The 19,920-nt window shown below is 55.7% G+C and overlaps 1 protein-coding gene across 4 annotated transcripts in view; it reads left to right on the forward strand.

The window, feature by feature from the left end:
* The first annotated feature begins 1,437 nt into the window (after positions 1-1,437).
* FAM214B (family with sequence similarity 214 member B) overlaps positions 1,438-19,920 on the forward strand; it is a 63,130-nt gene continuing 44,647 nt past the window's right edge. For all 4 annotated transcript variants that reach the window (XM_045021764.1, XM_045021762.1, XM_045021763.1 and 1 more), the window contains exons 1-2: positions 1,438-1,551; positions 2,211-2,250. The gene's annotated coding sequence lies outside the window, so the exon portion shown is untranslated. The remainder of the gene's footprint in view (positions 1,552-2,210; positions 2,251-19,920) is intronic.

Here is a 19,920-nt window from a genome sequence, read left to right on the forward strand (position 1 = left end):
AGGGGCGGTCGGGGGGCAGTGGGGGAGGGGCTCTGGGGGAAGGGGAGGGTTAGGGGCGGTCGGGGGGCAGAGGGGTTGCGTGGAGGGGCAGTGGGGGAGGGGCTCTGGGGGGTGGGGGAGGGGCGGTCGGGGGCAGTGGGGGAGGGGCTCTGGGGGAAGGGGAGGGGGAGGGGCGGTCGGGGGGCAGAGGGGTTGCGGGGAGGGGCAGTGGGGGAGGGGCTCTGGGGGGCAGAGGGGTTGCGGGGAGGGGCAGTGGGGGAGGGGCTCGGGGGGTGGGGAGGGGCGGTCGGGGGCAGTGGGGGAGTGGCTCTGGGGGGTGGGGGAGGGGCGTTGGGGGCACTGGGGGAGGGGCTGGGGGAAGGGGAGGGGGAGGGGCGGTCGGGGGCAGTGGGGGAGGGGCTCTGGGGGGTGGGGAGGGGCATTGGGGGCACTGGGGGAGGGGCTGGGGGAAGGGGAGGGGGAGGGGCGGTCGGGGGGCAGAGGGGTTGCGGGGAGGGGCAGTGGGGGAGGGGCTCTGGGGGGAGGGGGAGGGGGAGGGGCGGTCGGGGGCGGTGGGGGAGGGGCTGGGGAAAGGAGAGGGGGAGGGGCGGTTGGGGGCAGTGGGGCTCTGGGGGAGGGGCTCGGGGGTCTGGGGAGGGGGAGTGGGAGGGGGAGGGGCGGTCGGGGGCGGTGGGGGAGGGGCTGGGGAGGGGGAGGGGGAGGGGCGGTTGGGGGCAGTTGGGCTCTGGGGGAGGGGCTCGGGGGTCTGGGGAGGGGGAGGGGCGGCCGGGGGGCAGAGGGGTTGCGGGGAGGGGCAGTGGGGGAGGGGCTCGGGGGGAAGGGGAGGGGGAGGGGCGGTCGGGGGGCAGAGGGGTTGCGGGGAGGGGCAGTGGGGGAGGGGCTCTGGGGGAAGGGGAGGGTTAGGGGCGGTCGGGGGGCAGAGGGGTTGCGGGGAGGGGCAGTGGGGGAGGGGCTCGGGGGGAAGGGGAGGGGGAGGGGCGGTCGGGGGGCAGAGGGGTTGCGGGGAGGGGCAGTGGGGGAGGGGTTCGGGGGGAAGGGGAGGGGGAGGGGCGGTCGGGGGCAGTGGGGGGAGGGGCTCTGGGGGAAGGGGAGGGGGAGGGGCGGTCGGGGGGCAAAGGGGTTGCGGGGAGGGGCTCGGGGGGCTGGGGAGGGGGAGGGGCGGCCGGGGGGGAGGGTCACACGTTGAAGGTCGGGGTTCGCTCCCGTTTCCTCCGCACTCGGGCCCTGGACCCGCCCCTTAGGCCTCCCACCAATGAGGAGCCGCTTCTCCCTGGTCCCGCCCCTTCCCCGCTGTCATCACAGAACCGCACGTGGAGGAGGCGGGGCGGGGGGCGGGTCCATACGCAGACGTCACCACCCTGCGCCTTGCCATTGGTTGTGCGGCCGTGTGGTCTCCGCGCCCGGCCCATGCAGCGTCAACATCGCCAATCAGCAAGAGGGGGCGTGGTCGGGGGCGGGGCCTGAGTCCAGACCCGGAAGCGGCTGAGGGAGCGTCTCGGCGGCGCTCGGTAGTTGGCGTCGGGGCAGCGGGCGCTGCGGAGCCGGGACTCGGTGGGTCCCGAGAGCGGGGCCCGGCCGGGCCGGGCCGGGGGAGAGACGCGGCGGCGGGGTGGGCCGGGGGTAATGGGGCGGGGCTGAGCCCCGCTGGGGGGGGGGTGATAATGGGGCTGATCCCCGCTGGGGGAAGGTGGGGGGGGCGGGCGAGTCCCGGTGGGGGGGGGGATAATGGGGGGGCGGAGCCCCGCTGGGGGAAGGTGGGGAGGCGGTGAGCCCCGCTGGGGGGGGGGGATAATGGGGGGGCGGAGCCCCGCTGGGGGAAGGTGTGGGGGGGCGCTGGGAATAATCCTTGTGGGGAATAAACCCCCGGGTGCAGAGGGGTCTGGGATAACCTGCAGGGGAACCTCAGAATGGAGGCGTCTGGGGATCTGATGAGTCAGATTTTGAGGGGTGAGCCCCCAAATCGGGTGGTGATGCAGAGCAGCTACCTACCTGCAATCTGAAGGGGAGGGGTTAATGCACGGTACAGTTTTCCTCCCCCCGCATTAATTCCCTGAGATTATGGCAAGGCTGGGGGTGGAGTGCCTGACCCCTAGTCATGGGGGAGTGAAGCTCTTTCGGGAGGGATTTTGGGCTGAGGCAAGAATGGAGGCAGTGGTGAGAGGAGAAGGCTTGTAGCTTCCATACAGACTAGTGTTGCTTTTCTTTCGCAGGGTTTTGTTTTGATCTGATTCCCTTGAGCGGAGGCTGCAGGTAAGAACTGGATTTGACTTGAAATGAGCGGTGCTGTTTCCAGGCCTTGCTAATCAGGTTATGTCCTCGCTGTTGCTGCTGAAGTTATCTGGTTCATGCACTTCAGCACTGGGAATGGGACAGGGGGCCTTTCACCTCAAGGTCACAAGTTGAGACTCAGCTTTGCTTGGTAGTGACTGAAGACTGTCACTCTCTGATAGGGTCACTATCAGATAGCAAGTGTGAAAAATTGGGGGACAGGGGGGAATGGGGTCCTGTACACGACAAAAGTCTCTAATAATCGGGATGGTCCTGGTAAAATCAGGACATCTGGTCACCCTACCTTCTGAGGACTGATTGGATCCAAGATAGAAATTGTCCCTTGAATGTCTCAGCAGAGGGCTGAGGTCTTAATGGGCTCTGTGAGCCGAACCTACCCTAGAAGTGGACTCTCCAGAACAGAGTTAAGACACATTGAGAAGGGGGGGGGGGGAGCTTGCCATGCTGCTGCCTGGGATGCACCTACCATGCAGATAAATCACATCTTTCAGTCGCCAAGGCTATTAAGCCAGCACTTTTACCCTTGTAAATTATTGTGTGTGCGCACAGCGTGTGTGGGTGCCTGGCAGCCTGCCCTGCTGCCAACCTCCCGCCCCAGTGACTGGAATCATAGAAACTGTGGGCCAGAGTCTTTAAAGCTCTTTAGGTGCCTAATGGGGCAGATAGGTGCTTAGTGGGATTTTCAGAAGTGCCTAAGCAGCTGAGGTGCCTAACTCCTATAGAAATCAATGGGCATTCTGTCAGTACACATTTTCCAATTCCTTTTGCCCACTATTGGAGACTTTCATTTTGCCCATGAGGCCTGTGTTTCAAGAACTGGAGGTATGGAGTTCTGTCCCTTGTGGTGTGACAGATGGTGATGCCCGTAGGTGGGAGGCCATGGCTTTCTCCCAGTTACCCTCCGTCAGGAGCAATAACACTGGGAGGGAACAAGAAAGGTGTCTGCCTCAGTGGAGAGCCCACAGCGTGTTGTCAAGAAGTACTGTGCTATTTATTTATTTAAAATACAACTCTGAAGCCCAACCCGTGCCTGCTGAAAACCCCAACATCGCCAAAGGTCTGCCCAGAAATGACTTCACCACAGCCGTAGCCTAGAGTGGGGAAGAGATGGGCTTTGCAGCCTTCCTGCCATGTTAACACATCTGAGCTTTGGCAGACCGCAGTGGGGAGCGAGTTCAAAACTCATCCTTTGGCTGAGCCAGTAAACAAAGTGGCTGTGGTCCTGGGATGGCCTGGACAGAGTTTCCTGTCTAGTAAAGCTCCTACTGGATGGGAGCCGTGTACCTGCTCAGTGCCTACGGTGCCAGAGTCTAATGTGTTGCATTATAAAGGCCTCTGGGATTTGGATCATGAAGTTTGCTCATAAAACCTTAGTTAGCTGTTGTTTAGTTTCAGTTCACTGAATAGCAGTAAATCAGGGGTGATTCTAGCCCATGTCTTGTATGAGGGCCACAGAGCTCTACTGGAGACTACATGTCCCAGCATGTAATACTCCATTTTAATATCTGAGTGGCCTAGCTTACCCCACTGCATGCTGGGATCTGTAGTCTCTTGGAAACCCACAGCCCACATTGCAGTAAGGGCAGCCACAGTCTGTATTTTGTGGCTGTCCTTAGTTCAGGAACTGGATAGGCAGAGCACTACACTTTATCTGCGGGCACCGTGTCTGTTCAAAAGTCTAGATCTTGCTGGCCTTGCATCAGGCTGTGGTCACCCATGATAAGCATCATCCAGTCCCCACAAGGTCTTGGACAGAGGAGCAAAAGGAGCTCCTCCTGCTCCCTCGCTGGCTTCCTGCTGGGATCCTGTGTGTTCTCATGCCTGGACTCTCCTGGCTCAGAGTGCTGCACATACATCTTTGTGTAGCTATGGTGTGCGCAGGATCTGGGGAGCTGTCTCTCTGGGTCTGGCTGTTCGAACGTCTCCTGGGAGCTAACTGCTCTCTAGACAGTGGTTCTCAAACTTTGGGATTGGTGACCCCTTTCACACAGCAAACCTATGAGTGTGACCCCCCCCCCTTAAATATAAAAAAAAAAGTTTTTAATTTAAAACACTATTATAAATTCTGGAGCCAAAGTGGAGTTTGGGGTGGAGGTTGATGGCTCGCGACCCCCCCCCCATGTAATAACCTTGCGACCCCCTGAGGGGTCATGACCCACAGTTTGAGAGCCCCTGGGCTAGAGACTGTGCTGCAGGGAGCAGTGGCGAGTTCCTTGGCTGAAGCTCCAGGTTCCTTTAACACGTAGGGCAGCACTATAGACGCATTTCAGCTTTGTCACTGACTCAGCTTGTTTCTCGTCCCCTCTGGGGAGAGTTTCCTTTTCCTCTGTCATTGGAGCATTGCTCTGAGGCAGCGTTTCTCAAACTGGGGTCTGCGAGGGTACTCCAGGGGGTCTGCTGGCCTCACTTCAACTCCTCCCCTCCCTCCCGCTGGGGAATGGCTGCTCAGTGGTGTGCAGGAGGTGCTGGGAGGGAGGGGAAGGAGCGGGGATGGGGAGTGCTTGGGGGAGGAGGTGGAAAGAAGCGGGGAAGGGGTGGGGAGGGCCTGGGGGGCTTTGGAGGGCTACAAAAAAATTTTACACCAAAATGGGGGTCCTCTGGTAGCTAAAGTTTGAGAACTGTGGCTCTAAGGAAAGCCAGGAGGCTGGAGGACGACACTCTGGCTTTTCCAGCTGGTGTTCAGAAATCTGCTCTGGGTTCTGCTGTGTGAGCTGTGACTCCCTCAGCTCCAGGGCGGCTGGAACAACTTGTATAGTTGGGGTGCTGAGAGCCATGGCACCAATCTGTAAACCCTGCGTATGATGGACACCACGTCAAGCCAGCACTCCTAGTTCTAGCACTTCTGCTCAGCTCTGTCGCTTGTCAGCAGACTGGGAAGAGGAACTGGCTGTACTCGATGGCTGATCCGCCTCCTCTCTTGTGGTCAGTTAGGAAGGAGTGGTGGTAGTAGCTTTGCCTGCGTCTTGCCTGTGCCCTTCCCCCATTTCCAGGCCGTGTGAGGCCAACCAGACCCTCCCTCTGTTCCGTAAGAGCCCCTTGTGTTCTTCCTGTTCTCGCCCCGGCTCCTGGTGTCTTCGGACGATATCACTGTTTGCTGCTCATTTCCTTCCTTACCCTCACGTAGCCACTTCTGCTTCATTCCCAGCGTTCTCTCTGCCCTGCATTGATTGTACAGCCCCCGCAGGTTGGATTGGCCCCTTCTCCTTTCCCAAGCTGGCAGGTCGCTCCGGAATCTCGGCTGCTGGGTCACGTGGATGTTTTTCCCTCACTGTAGAAGGGAAGCCAATGCTCCTCGACTCCAAACCCTTCTTCAGCTCCCCGCTAAGCTGCCAGGCCTTTACCTGCCCTCAGTGCTGGGCGGATCTCTGAGAAGATGAGCTGTGCTGAGATCACTTGCCCAAGGTCTCGATAGTCCTCCCATGGCTCTCTCTGTATTGTTAGAGTTGCTGGATATTATTTGTATTTCTGTGGCACCCTGGAGCCCTAGCTGTGGACGAGAACCCCGTCGAAGCAGGTCCCTGCCTCGAAGAACTTACGATCCAAGTGTAAGATGACAGATGGACAGACAGGGGAGTATGAAGAAGCACTGAGACTGTCGTGGTCAGGCGATGGTCTCGGCACACCAGCAGCCTAACCATTGTCAGGTTGTTTGTAGGCATCATAGCAAAGGAGAGTTTGAAGGAAGATAAAGAAGCAGCTTTGTGGATGTTTACAGAGAGCTCCTCCGAAGCATGAGGGACAGCAAAGGAGAAAGCACGAAGGTGCTTGTTGGAAAACATAGTGAGTGGAGGATGGAAGCTGATGTAATTGGACAATAAAAGGGGTGATATGACCAGGAGAGGAATTGTACTTAATTCCTTACCACCTTGAGTATCAGAGGGGAGCCGTGTTAGTCTGGATCTGTAAAAGCAGCAAAGAATCCTGTGGCACCTTATAGACTAACAGACGTTTTACAGCATGAGCTTTCGTGGGTGAATACCCACTTCATCGGATGCAAGACGAAGTGGGGATTCACCCACGAAAGCTCATGCTGCAAAACGTCTGTTAGTCTATAAGGTGCCACAGGATTCTTTGCTGCTTTTATCACCTTGAGTCATGTCTGAATTTCTCACCCCCATGCTAGACAATAGGCTGTCTGGGTCCCCTTGTCCTAGGTCCCCTGGTCTCCTACCCTTACTGCTATCCATGCTGCCTGGCAGTTCTACTTACTGGAGCCCTCCTTCCAGATCGTCTCTTACCCTCCACCTGTTTTGCATGGGCTGGGTCTCTATCTTTTCCCACTCTGCTTGTGCTAAGAGCAGGGGAACCGCTGTAGGCTTCTGAGGGTTCCTGGGGAAGTGCCTTGCAGCCTGAGGCCTGACAGAGTTTGGGCATTGCTGGAGACCTGGTGTTTCTTAGGCTATGGCTACATTAGCGCTTCAAAGCGCTGCCACGGCAGCGCTTTGAAGCGCTAAGTATAGTCAAAGCCCCAGCGCTGGGAGAAAGCTCTCCCAGCGCTGTCCATACTCCACCTCCCTGTGGGGAATAACGGACAGCGCTGGGGGGCTTTGACTACACTGGCGCTTTGTAGCGCCGCAATTTGCAGCGCTGCAGAGGGTGTTTTTTCACACCCTGCTGCAGCGCTGCAAATTTGCAAGTGTAGCCATACCCTTAGAGGTATCCGGGGCGAAGAATCCTTGCAAGTTTTTCTCCTTCCTAGCCTCCATTCACCTTGCCTGTCCTGTGATCTGCTTTCAAGAAATAATTCCCTTTCCCTTGTTCCTTTCAGCTTCTTCAGCTGGTTTTGAGTCCCCAGAACGGAGATCAGCTGGGCTCACACTCCCTGCATTTCACAGGCTTCCGTCATCTCTGTCCTATGGCCTGCAGCTATACTAGCCTGGGCTGTGGCCTTGGTAGAGCTCCTACACTAAGCTGGGTCATGGTGGGCCAATACTCGGATGGGAGGCCTCCAAAGGAAACCCAGGTGCTGCAGGAAGTGGTGTTAGCAACTCGGCAGGCTGTGCTCCTGGGTAGTGACCTGACGTCCCAGGCCTGCTGTTAGGTGTGATGGAAACCCCAGCAATCAGTGCAGTGGGATCTTTTCTGGCCAAATTCCAGCTGGGCTCATTGCATTCTGTCGGTGTAACATCTCCCTGTTGGAGAGGGGCTTCTCCTGGATGTGGGTGGCTGCACGTGGTTGCTGTCTGAAGCGATTCTCGTTACTGGTGTGGAGATGCTTAAAGCAGCTTGAGCTCCCTGGATGGACGGCCCCTCAGCGGGCAGAGGATTGTTCAAGCGAAGGCCTTTGTCTTGCTGCCAGGGCACATTCTGCACATCGCAGGTGTAGCTCGCTGTGACCAGGCAGCGGGTTTGGTGCCAGGTAGAGCCCAGACCGGTTCTGGGGCACCAGGTGTGAGGCAGAGAACCCCTGCCAGCCGTTCGGGTGCTGGTTGCTTTAAACAAAGCCTCCCTGGATGCTCCAGTGTGTGAGTTGCTCCTCAGGGGCCAGGCGTGTAGCAAGGACTAAGCAAGATTGGGGTACTTCTGCCGCCTCGTAGAAGGGCAGGGGTTCTGCCTGTGCTCTCTAGAGGGCTGGGAATGCACTAGGCTCCGTAGTCTGTGCTGCCTTGCCCAGGAGCATTGCCCTGAGCTATTGGTACGCCAGGGTCTCCTCGGGCCTGAGGGTGCATGTGCAGCAGAGCCATGCTCCAGTCTGGGAGGAGGGATGGTAACAAGAGCTGCTGGTGTTCACTAGCTTTCACTTGTTGTGTGTCTGGCCAGGGGAACCCCAGTGGTGGGACTGGCAGCCTGTTATCAGCCCAGACTTCGAGTCCCTCGGGGCAGCTGTGTGGGTACCTGCAGAATGCAAGCCCCTGGCAGGCTATACTTACAGCACTGGGAGCCAGGGAGGCACAGCACCCAAGGAGATCATCAGGATGGTACTGGCAGGCTCTGTGGGGCTACTATTTGGCTGTTGCAGGGCTGGGTCTGACTGCGGATAGGAGGGGATTTTCCTTAGTTTTTGCTGGCGAATGCCCCCTCTTTCAGACCCTGTCCATTCCAGTTGGTTGATTGGGAAGCTTGCTCCCCACAGTGGGGCTTTGTATAATTCTGTCTGGGCTCTGTGTTCCTGTGATTTGATTTGATTTGATTTGATGGAGTAGTCTGCTGGGGCCTGAGTTAGTTCTGTGTCCTCGTCTGCACTTGCAGCTAAACCACATGCAGCTGCACCCATTGCTGGCACCTGCGGTAGTGTAGACAAAGCCTCATGTACCCTGGTGTAATGCCATTAACTTCAGTGAAGTCACTCCTGACTCTCAGCAGTGCAAGAAAAGGAAAAACGAAGTCCAATATGTAGAAAGACCTTTCCTACCACAGAAATGCAGCCACCTCTTGTGTGAAACATGGTAGCTGATGAACAGCTCACAGCAACTCTCCATGAGTGTAGGGTGAGAAATGAAGGCGAATCCTGTATCCAGCTGAAGCTGCAATGGGAATGTGGGGTGGTGACCTGGAATGATGTGAGCTGGAATTTTAGCCAGGACAGCAGGGTTAATACCCCAGCATTTTACAGAAAATGCCGTGGGCTCTTCAGTGAGTCTGTGTGGTTGGGGGCTCCTTCGTTCTTGCACTCCTCCATTCTGCTTCAGGGCACGAGCCAACCACTGACGGCCTGTGGTTACCCCTATGGGCAGGTTATTCCATATTTGTCCATTGTGTGCGTCTCCTCTGTGCATATGCCTCCCCGGAGCTCCAGCACAGGAGGTGTTTTGTGGTGCTGGAACCTCTCTCAAGCACTGCCAGCTGGAGGTGCAGGTCTGTTCTTCCAGCCCACTCTGGCCCTTGGGCCAAGGGTATAAACAGCCCTCCCGCAACTGTCTCCAGTTCTTCTTTCTCCACCAGAGCTAAGCCAAGTGGCCTGGGAGCCTTTTCTCACTTTACCTTGGTGCATGGTTTACCACCCCTCCCCCCCATACGTCTGTGTAGCTCTGTGGAAGTGTTCTCTGGTCTGTCACTGGAGCTGTCCGTGGCGATTGCTAAGGTTTCCCGCCCTGGGGTTCCTGTCAGGGAGCCTGCAGAGCCTTGTGCCTTGAGTTTGGTGCTCAGCAAACACCTGGGAAGGGTCCTCTGAGCCCTTGGGATCTGGCTGGCTTTTGCACGGCTCCCTGGAAGTCTCCTTCCCGGTGGTGCTCACCTCAGCTGGGAGGGCTTCCCAGTGGCAGCTCTGCTGGCCAGGTGGCTGTGGGCTGCCCTTCCTCCAGGGAAAGCGGTGCTGAAACCTCACCCTAAGTTCCTGAGTAAGGCAGGCTCAGGTTTCCATTTGAGCCAGTCATCATCTGCTTGCATTTCTCTGAGGCTTCATAGTTACCCTGGGGAGGTCAGGCTCTGCGCTCTGGGTGTACATGTGCAGCCAGGTGAGTGTTATCAGGACACAGGAAGTGTCGCAGGCCTTTCATTGCCCCGGTGAAAAATCCAGCAGTTAGGGTCTCGCTGCTCCAAACGCCTCTGAACGGATTAGGGAGTCGGTCCGATCACGTGTGGTACAAATTCCTGAGAGTCCTCATGCCAAGGTGTCCTGGGCTCCCTCTGCAGGGACACGGCAGTGTCCACACTGTGCCTGGATCTGAGATCTGCAGGCCTGCCACATGGGGCTCAAGCCCCCTCTCTTGACCCCACAGCCAGAGCAGCTGCTGGGCTTGGGAGGGCAGTGCTTGTGGCTGACTGAGCTCCTTGGCCTGCTTCCTTGGGAGGCCCCTGCTAGCTCATCTCCTGTGGTGGGGCTCGGCAGAGGCTGCTCACAAGGGAGGAAAGGGGCTGAATGACCTCCTGTGACTCCTGTCCTCTGGATACGTTGCCGCTGCAGAGCCATGCAGAGGGGAACTGGGGATCGCTGGTGGGAGCGGGACTTATTTATACCCCTGACCTGGGGGTGGGAAGGGTTTGAGGGACAGGCCTGCACACCCAATTGTTAGTGAGAAAGTGTCCGTGACTCCTAAAGCGGGACGCTGGAGGGGCCCCCTGTATAGGGAGGAGGAGCTAGAAGAGCTGAGTAACCCCTTTTTTCTTGCATCTGCCAACTGCTAGGCAGGCCGTGGTCAGAGACAGGCTGATGGGCTCTGGTGGCTTCTCTGGAACCATGCTCTAATGGAAGGATTCTGTGGGGAAGGGTCTGGGATTGGCTAAACTGCCCAGCGTGGGATGTGTGTAGGGTTGCCACGTGTCCGGTTTTTGACTGGAACACCCAATTGAAAACAGAGCCTGGCTGCTCTGGTCAGCACTGCTGACTGGGCCGTTTAAAGTCCAGTCAGTAGGGCAGAGGGGCTAACACAGGCTCCCTGCCTGCTGTGGCTCTGCATAGCTCCTGGAAGCAGCGGCATATCCCCCATCCAGCTCCTAGGTGTGGGGGCAACCAGAGGGCTCCGCATGCTGCCCCCACCCCAAGCGCCAGCTCCCATTGGACGGGAACCACAGCCAATGGGAGCTGCAGGGGCGGCGCCTGTGCACGGGGCAGAGTGCAGAGCCGCCTGGCCGTCCCTCCGTGTAAGAGCTGGAGTGGGGACATGCCACTGCTTCCGGGAGCTGTTTGAGGTAAGCGCTGCCTGGAGTCTGCACCCCTGAGCCTCCTGCGCCCCAAACCCCTGCCTGAGCCCTGAGCCCCCTCCCATCCTCCAAACCCCTCAATCCTAGCCTGAAGCATCCTCTTGCACCCTCATTTCTGGTCCCATTCCTGAACCCTCACTCCCAGCCCAGAGTCCACACTCCCTACCGCACCCCAATCCCCTGCTTCCGCCTGGAGCCCCCTCCCATACTCAGAACCCCTCAGCTTCACCCCTGCAATCCAGAGCCCCCTCCTGCACCCCAATCCCTTGAGCCAGCCTGGTGAAAATGGGTGAGTGAGTGAGGGTGGGGAGAGCAAGCAACAGAGGGTTGGGGGGGGTGGAGTGAGCTGGGGCAGGGCCTTGCAGAAGGAGCGGGGTGGGGCAAAGGGGTTTGGTTTTGTGTGAGTAGAAAGTTGGCAACCCTAGGTGTGTGATTGATTCATTGCTGCGTGCTCATAGAAGTGAGGGGTGGAGGAGCCGGGACAGGGCTGGGCCCTGTAGCATTTTGCCCAGTTTACTTTGAAGGGCCTGGTGCTGGCCCCGGGATCTCTCTGTCTCTGGCAATGCACCATGGCACAATTCTGGAGCACAGCACCCTTCATGTCCTTCCCAGGGCTGCAGGGATTACGCTGTCAGGGCCATTAGTGCCCAGCACCAGAGGTGTCCTGTTCATATTTGCACATACTGGATGGCACAGGTGGGGGTTGGAGGGAGAGGCGACCCCCTCCCCACCCCCCACGCCTAGACCTGCTGCCACACTCCAGACCCAGTCACCGAATTTTAACTGCAGCTGTTCTACCCCCTGCATCATCCTGTCTTTGTGTGTCTGCTCCCAGCACTGCTGCTTTTTGGGCACTCGATGCTCTGCCTTGGGATCTGTCTGCCTCCTCCCGCCCCGGTTCAGACACTCAGTCTGGGATTTGGGATTCTGCACCTCCCTCTCCCCCACTCCCACCTTCCGAAAAGAAAAGCATGATTCTCCCTAGTGGAGTGCTCCAAGCCCCATGGAAGCTAAGGACCATGCACACTTCCTGAGCTGCCTGATGTGGGGCAGTTCAGAGTGGCCCCTTGGCCTGCCATTGCAATGTGACTGACCAGCCCTCTCGACTGGGTGCTAGGACACGCCTGTCTATCGTAGGAACAGTGACCCGACAGCTAGTGTGAAAAATCGGGACGGGGGTGGGGGGTAATAGGAACTTATATAAGGAAAAGACCCACAAATCGGGTCTGTCCCTAGAAAATGGGGACATCTGGTCACCCTGCTCGTAGGGCTTTACACTGCTGCCCCTCGCTCTGGGACCTGAGCGTCTGGCTCAGTCTCTTCAGAGCCCGTCTTTCCCTGTACCCGGTCCCTCCAGCACAGACGCGAACACCTGCTGGCTGCCTTGGGCCCTTCGCCCTGGGGAGAGGGGGGTGTTGGTAAGAAATCCCCCCCCCACTCTTCCCATCTGCATGCCGCTGCCATGGACACAGGCAGCCTGCACTCCGCTTTCCATTCGTGTTCCCCCCCTGTCCCCCCAGGTCAGCTCCACCCGTGGTGGGAGTGCGTTGGTCACTCTGTTCGGGGCAGGTCTAGACAACACGGCGGTTAAAATGCGGGAGGGCTCCCGCGCAGGGGACCGCAGGGTGCTAGTACCAGGCAGGAGCTAGAAAAGAAACCTCTCGGGGCAGAGGGGAGAGGCTCCGCTTGGTCAGTACGGGTTGCACACACACCCCAGCACACCAAGCTGGGAATATCCCCAGCGGGCTCCACTGTCTGGGGTCTGGGCAGTAATGGCCAGCAGCCGTTTCAACCCAGGATTTACCATATTGGATCCAGTTCCTTGGCGTGATCTGCTCTCTTGCTGCCACCCTGCATGACACACCCCTGTACCTGCCATCCAGGGGTGCTGAGAGCCATTGGACCAAACTGCAAACCCTGTCTGTGATGGAAACCACGTCAAGCCGGGGGGCAGCACCTCTGGTTCCACACCGAGGCTGCCATCTCTGTGTGTGGGCGGACTGCGCGTCAAGGCCCCTGCCGTGGGAGTGCTTGCACAGCTGCAGCCTTGGGCAGGGGACCATTTGCTGGGGCTCATTTTAGGCCTCTGAGCCTTGACCGTGTCCCTCTGATTCCCACTTGAATACAAACCAGGGGCCCCTGGGTCAGAGTTGTACACCAGGGATCCTCTGTATCTTGGCTTGTAGCCGTTACAGAGGAACTTCATAGTTCTGGGATTTGGAGTAGAACTGTGATTTCTGACTTGCACGTTTGTCCCTTGACCTGCTGTTTGGGCCAAAACTGACTCCGTATCTAAAGTGTGGGATGCCCCATGGGTCTGCCTGCCCCCCCCCTTCCTGCTTGCCCTGTACGACAGACCCCACTTGTAATGTTCACCCCATGGGAATCGGGAGGAACATAAACCCAACTTGTCCCACGCAGGCTGTTAGGCCAGGCCTCTCCCAAAGGAGCTGGGGAGCACCCACTCGAGTACACCATCCCCAGTGCCTGAGGAGCTGCACTGTTCAGCACAGGACTATTGTGCTCACAGGCAGAGCGTGCTCCCTTCATGAGGCCCTGGAGTGCTGAGACAGATGAGATTTAATACCCACAGTCCAGAGAGATGGGAACAAAGCTCTGACCTTTTCTGTGTCCCTGAATGGCCTCTTGGCATGTGGAGCCGACACCCTCCAGTCCTGGGGCAGGCTGGAATCAGATTGACATGTGAGCTGAACTCATCTGGACACCCCAGTCCCCCAGTGTGGGTGTCAATCTGCTGATTGTCCGGGTTGCTTTCTGTTTGCACAGGGTCTTCTGTCCTGCAGGCCCCCCCCCCCAATCCCTGCTGCTTTTCAGTGGCACTGGCTCTGAACCAAACTCTGGAGCTGGGCAGCCCTGAACTTCGCAAACGTCTGCAGTCAGGGCCACACCTTGATTCTGCAGCTCAGGCCCATCCTTATTTTTAGCCCCTTTTAAAGCCTGGCTGATGGTGTTCCAAGGAAGTCACGTGACCTGCCTGAGGTCAGTGGCTCATCCTGGATCAGGACCCAGGTTTCCCAAGCCTCAGCTGTAACCATGAAGCCTTTGTAATGGGGTGAAGAGTTTGAGTGACTCATGTGGGCCTCGGGGAGGGGCAGCGTCTAATGAATTGTGACGCTTGTTTGTCGGTGATGTCCCTAGCAACATTCGCGGGTGCTCCGCAGTGTGTTCTTTGCCCTCTCCTAGCCTCTCCCATCTGTAAGATAATTCTAGTAATAGTAATAACTGGAGATGTACCAATCTCCTAGAGCTGGAAGGGACCTTGAAAGGTCATCGAGTCCAGCCCCCTTCCTTCACTAGCAGGACCAATTTTTACCCCAGATCCCTAAGTAGCCCCCTCAAGGATTGAACTCACAACCCTGGGTTTAGCAGGCCAATGCTCAAACCACTGAGCTATCCCTCCCCCTCTGTGGGTAGGATTCTCTTTACCCACCACTGATATGCAGCTACCCCTGGGGTGGAAGGTAGCAGCTGCCTAACAGCGCTCAGCAGTACTACACAGCAGTGTTTAGGACAGGAAGTGAAGGAAGGTCTTGGATCCAGTTCAAGCCCCAGTGGGATTGAGGGCAGCAGAACAGAATCACCTGCACTGAATTTTGGTTAACACCCTATCTCATATGGAAAATGCCTCAGGCCAGTAATGACAGGTAGGGGTCAGGACCTCTGTTTTCCATCACATCTGCTATTGGGGTGAGGCAGAATTTGCTGAATGGGGTTTTGTGACTCTAAGCTGGCCCATTTGAGCTGCTGGCACAGCACAGGCAATCTGGTTCTGGCGCCTCATGGGGGCAGCGGGGGGCCTGGCTGGAACCCATATTTCACTGCATGTAGCCGGCGATGGGGGTGTTCCTGACATGGCCAAAGTTAAAATTGCCCTTCAAAGTGGTGTCTGTCTAACGGTGCCTGTGAGAGGATGGAACCAGCTAGCGGGTCCTACGCCTGTGGGGTGCAGGGGCTCTTGAGGCCTGCCGGGCTCCCCATCCGATGTGTGTGAAGGGCTGTGTCCTGCTGTTTGTGCCATCTGGTGGCCAGGCTGCCTGGGCATAGACTCGCTGCAGGCTGCCCAGGGCACTGACTTTGTCGGGGTGCTGGTGATGTGACCGGGGGGGTGTCCCATGGGTGGGAATGGGATGCGGCTGCAGAGCCCCAGGTGGGCGGTGTGGAGCCAGCACCGGATGGGGGGCTGTGCGGAGCTGGCGGGAGCGAGGCAGAACAGCACTGAGGCGTGCTGAGGGGTGGGAATGGGGGGAGAATTGCTATGGCAACGCGTTGCTGACAGCCGGATCCGTGGGGGTAGCTGCTGGGCCTGCAGTCTGAGCTGCTTCACTGGAGAGAGGAGCAGGCAAGGTGGGATTGCGGTCTGGGTCCCATCTCCTGCTGACTGCAAAGCCCCGAAGCTTCCCCCCACCAGGGCTCTGCACCTCCCTGTGCCCCCTCAGAGCACCGCTGGCAGGCTTCGTGCAGCGACTGCGTGGGCTGGCGGGGGGCACCCTGGGTGGCTTGTCTCACGCTCTGACCTCCGCGGGCAGGGCACTGCCTAGATGATTGACAGGTGACCTGTCTGCCCGCCCTGCTCTCGTTGAAGCCTTGAGCTGCAGGGCCAGCCCCGCCAGAAGGGAGCCGGTCTCCTAACGCTTGCTTCACTGTGACTACAGAATAGATTGTACCCAGAGCCCCTGAACCCGCTGGCCAGGCCAGTTCCTTCAGCACTGCCTCGAGCTCCTTGGAAACGCCTTGAGCCCGGGGTGTGGCCCGAAGGGGTGCCCTGCTGTAAGTGCCTGTATTGTAATGGGAGGCTGGCACTTTCAAGAACTGTGCCACTCAGGCTGCTACTGCACTAGCAACCAGCGGAGAAGGGGTGAAATTAGGGTGACCAGAGGCAGGCTGAAAAATTGGGATGAGGGTGGGAGGTAATAGGAGCTTATATAAGAAAGAGCCCCCAAAATCGGGACATCTGGGCACCCTAGGTGAAATATTTCTGAAACTACCATTAGAGACCAGTCCCCACCAGGTGCATCCTGGGCTGCCCGGGCCCCAGGAGTGAGTGGAGACAAGATAGGCCCGTCTACGCCACAGATAGAATTGGATCAGGCAGCCCACTTCCAACGTGACTGCGATTTTACAGGAGCTGGGACCTTCACCATCATCTGCACTCTGTGCAAAGCCCTGGCTGAGAGCCCCTGGGACAGGACTAGGTAGGAGCTAATAGAACATCCCCATCTCTGTGGACTGATCAGGGTGCAACTGTAACCCTCTGTCTTGTACACGGCACATTTCAAAGGTCAGTGCTAGGGATTGGTGTAAAAGGATCCTTTGAACTCGACCCTTCCCCTCTCCTGTAGCCAGCCCAGACTGATAACGGACGGAGCCAGCCCTGCCCAGAACGGAGCCAGTGCGCTCCAGCAGCTGCAGATGGCTGGGACTATTATGGGATGGAGCACGGGCTGTTGTAACACCCACAGTCGGAGTTGAGTTCGCACTGGGGCAATCGTGGCAGAGTAGGAGTGGAAAGCAGATCATGCTGCTCTACCTGGACCATGTGTTGCTGTCTTGCCTTTCCATGGATGGCCCAGCCATTCGCATATACCTGGTCCTGTGCATGAGCCGTGTCCCCTCCTCTCAGCTGTGAATCTGGAGTAAAAAGCCAGTGGAACGTTCCTAAAAGCCTGCTCTGCCCACAGCCTGGCTTGTCCTACACAGTTCACTCAGATTTGGGCTGGCTTCGGCTGCCAGGCTGCCGCACTGCTCCAGCTGGCTTAGAAGCCTGAATCCGTTTTAAAATGGATTAGCCTCTTGAGTGAAATTGTGACATTTCCTAGGGTACAACCTGGACTGTTGAACAGCTGTGTCCCCTCAATTCTCCAACCTGGGGTGCCTTTTTACACTGTTTCGCTCTGAGAGCAACCACTCCTGGTCTCTCTCCTACTGTCTCCAGCATGTAAGTTACTCCCAGCTGTATTCTATGAGTGCTGTAGCCAGCCACCCATGAATTACACTGCAGAGCAACACCAGCAAGCTCCCACTCCCAGATTTGTTCCCAGAAATGTGTCTCGTACTAGCCTGCTCTCTCCGGCTGGACAATGAAAGCTCATAGGAAGTCCATCATTTTAATAATCCTGTTCTCCCAAATGGAGGTTCCCAAACTCTTCAGTCCAAATGCACTGGTTTAGATAAAACAATAAAACAAGTGTGTTAACTACTGAAAGGAAAAGATTAAGTGATTACAAGTAATGAGGCATAAAAATCAGAATTGGTTAAAAAAAATAAAGTGAAATGCAACTAATATCTAACTTGACAAGCTAAATGAGTTTAAAGTAGGGCTATCGATTAATCGCCGTTAACTCATGCAATTAACTCAAATTAATTGTGATTAAAAAAATTTGTTGCAATTAATCGCACTGTGAAACATTAGAATACCAATTGAAATTTATTAAATATTTTGGATGTTTTTCTACATTTCCAAATATATTGATTTCAATTACAACACAGAATACAAAGTGCACAGTGCTCACTTTATATTATATTAGAAATATTTGCGCTGTAAAAATGATAAAAGAAATAATATTTTTCAATTAACCTCTTACAAGTATCATAATGCAATCTCTTTATCATGAAAGTGTAACTTACAAATGTAGATTTTTATTTTTTTTGGTTACATAACTGCACTCAAAAACAAAACAATGTAAAACTTTAGAGCCTACAAGTTCACTCAGTCCTACTTCTTGTTCAGCCAGTTGCTACGAGAAACAAGTTTGTTTACATTTACAGGAGATAATGCTGCCTACTTCTTATTTACGTCACGTGAAAGTGAGAACAGGTGTTTGCATGGCACTTTTGTAGCCGGCATTGCAAGGGTTACATGCCAGATATGCTAACCATTCGTATGCCCCTTCATGCTTTGGCCACCATTCCAGGGGACTTGTATCATCAGCAGGGAAGCTTGTTTAAAAAAAAAGTTAATTAAATTTGTAACTGAACTGCTTGGGGGAGAATTGTATGTCTCCTGCTCTGTGTTTTATCTGCATTCTGCCATATATTTCATGTTATAGCAGTCTCGGATGATGACCCAGCACATGTTGTTCGTTTTAAGACCACTTTCACAGCAGATTTGACAAAACCAAAGAAGGTACCAATGTGAGACTTCTAAAGATAGCTACAGCACTTGACCCAAGATTTAAGAATCTGAAGTGCCTTCCAACCCTATGTATCTCCTCTGTGACACTCCAGGCCTGGATGTCTAATATGAATTTATTTATTAAAGAAATCATAGCTGCTGTAATTGTGTGATTTCATCTACCAGCATAATATAGACAATCAAAGCTGTGATGCTTCCAAGGGTGAGGATACTGCTAACATGGATGTCTTGCAGTGCAGGCTGGGTGTAAGGAGGGGTGCTTACTGCAGGTGTCTGCTCTGTTGTTTTGTGGGGAAGCTTCTCATTCTTAAAGCCTTATGTTCACTAGCACTCCCACTGTTGTTACTGCTGGTGCAGCTGCACCAGTGTCAGCGAGGGTGGAAATTCCACCCCCAGAACCGTAGTGAAGACAAGGCCATATAAGTGGCCTGGGGGAGAAGTCAATTTCTGGCCTCAAAAAATACTCTGAGGTGTGTGTGTGTGTGTGTGTGTGTGTGTGTGTGTGTGTGTTGAAGGTACCCAAAATAAATCCTTAGCTGGCCTTTTTTTTTTTTTAAACGAGGATTTACACAAGCTTAAGTGAATCACTTGAAATGGGCCCGTTTGTAATTGGATATGTCTCAGATGCATGTTAAGAGGGAAATGAAAAGATTGTGGATTGAGTGACAAGGGACAAATGAGTTTAATCCAATATGGCACGTCCTGGGAAATCCAACTGGGACTGGGTATTGGCACAATATCCCACATGCTAACAGGGTTTTCCACCTCAACGCCGTCCTCCAGAAGGGTATGTCTACACTGCACTGAAAGACTCACGCTATGCTGTGGCTGGCCCGGGTCAGCTGACTTGGATTTGTGGGGTTGGGCTGTGGAGCTATAACATTGTAGTGTAGATGGTTGGGCTGGAATCTGGGCTCTGAAACCCTCACCCTGCTTGGGCCTGCGGGGGAGGGAGAAGGATCACAGTACCTAGTCTTCAGCCTGAGTCAGGTGACAGGCTAAGATTCAGTGCCATGGGCTCTTTAATCGCAGTATAGACATACTCAGAGGGTCTGTCATGAAAAGGGAGGCTGTGGGAAGATAGCAACATAGGCAGCCACCAGGTCTGATGCTGGAGAGAGATGCCAGGACACTTGGAGACCAACAATGGGCAGCAGCTGTTGGAGACACACACCTTTCTGTTGTATGAGCTTTCTTTAACAAGCACTGGTCTTAAGTGGCCAAGCTTAATGGACTCAGCCTAGGTACAGCCATGGTGTTATGGCAAAAAGGGTAGAGAAGTAATGAAGCTAACAATTCTTGTAAGATAAATAGCTGAGCTGGGAGACAGCTGCAGCAGTGCACCCTGGCCTGAGCTCTGATGGGTGGGGAATTCAGGAGGAAAAAGACAATGCAGGCAGAAGTCCAGCAAGAGAGTGGGGGTGATCCAGTTTATTTCACCCACTGTCGCGTGTATGATTACCTGCCCTATGGGCGGGTGGCGTATGGCTCAATGTGGTGCAAGGAGCTCCTGGCCCTCAGAGACCGTGTATGGGCTTTGGAGACCAGAGTGGCTGAACTGGAGGAGTTAAGGGAGACAGAGAGGTACATAGATGAGACTTTCCAGGACACAGCACAATGGTCCCAGCCTTAGCCTGACAGCCTCTGTGCTGTTGAGGAGGATGAACGTTTCAGGGAAGGAGAACATCCAACTGGAGCGGGGGAAACAATCCCCAGGTGATGATGCGTTATCCTTTCGTACTGAGGATACCTCTCTGGGGAAGGAAACTTCTGTTATTAGGAAGTGACAGGTAATAGTTATGGGCAATTCCATCATTAGAAACATAGCTGGGTTTGCAATGACCGGGAGAACCGCATGGTGACTTGCCTGCCTGGTGCGAAGGTTACAAATCTCTTGG

The sequence above is a fragment of the Mauremys mutica genome, chromosome 6 (assembly GCF_020497125.1).
Source record: "Mauremys mutica isolate MM-2020 ecotype Southern chromosome 6, ASM2049712v1, whole genome shotgun sequence".
Lineage (NCBI taxonomy): Eukaryota > Metazoa > Chordata > Testudines > Geoemydidae > Mauremys > Mauremys mutica.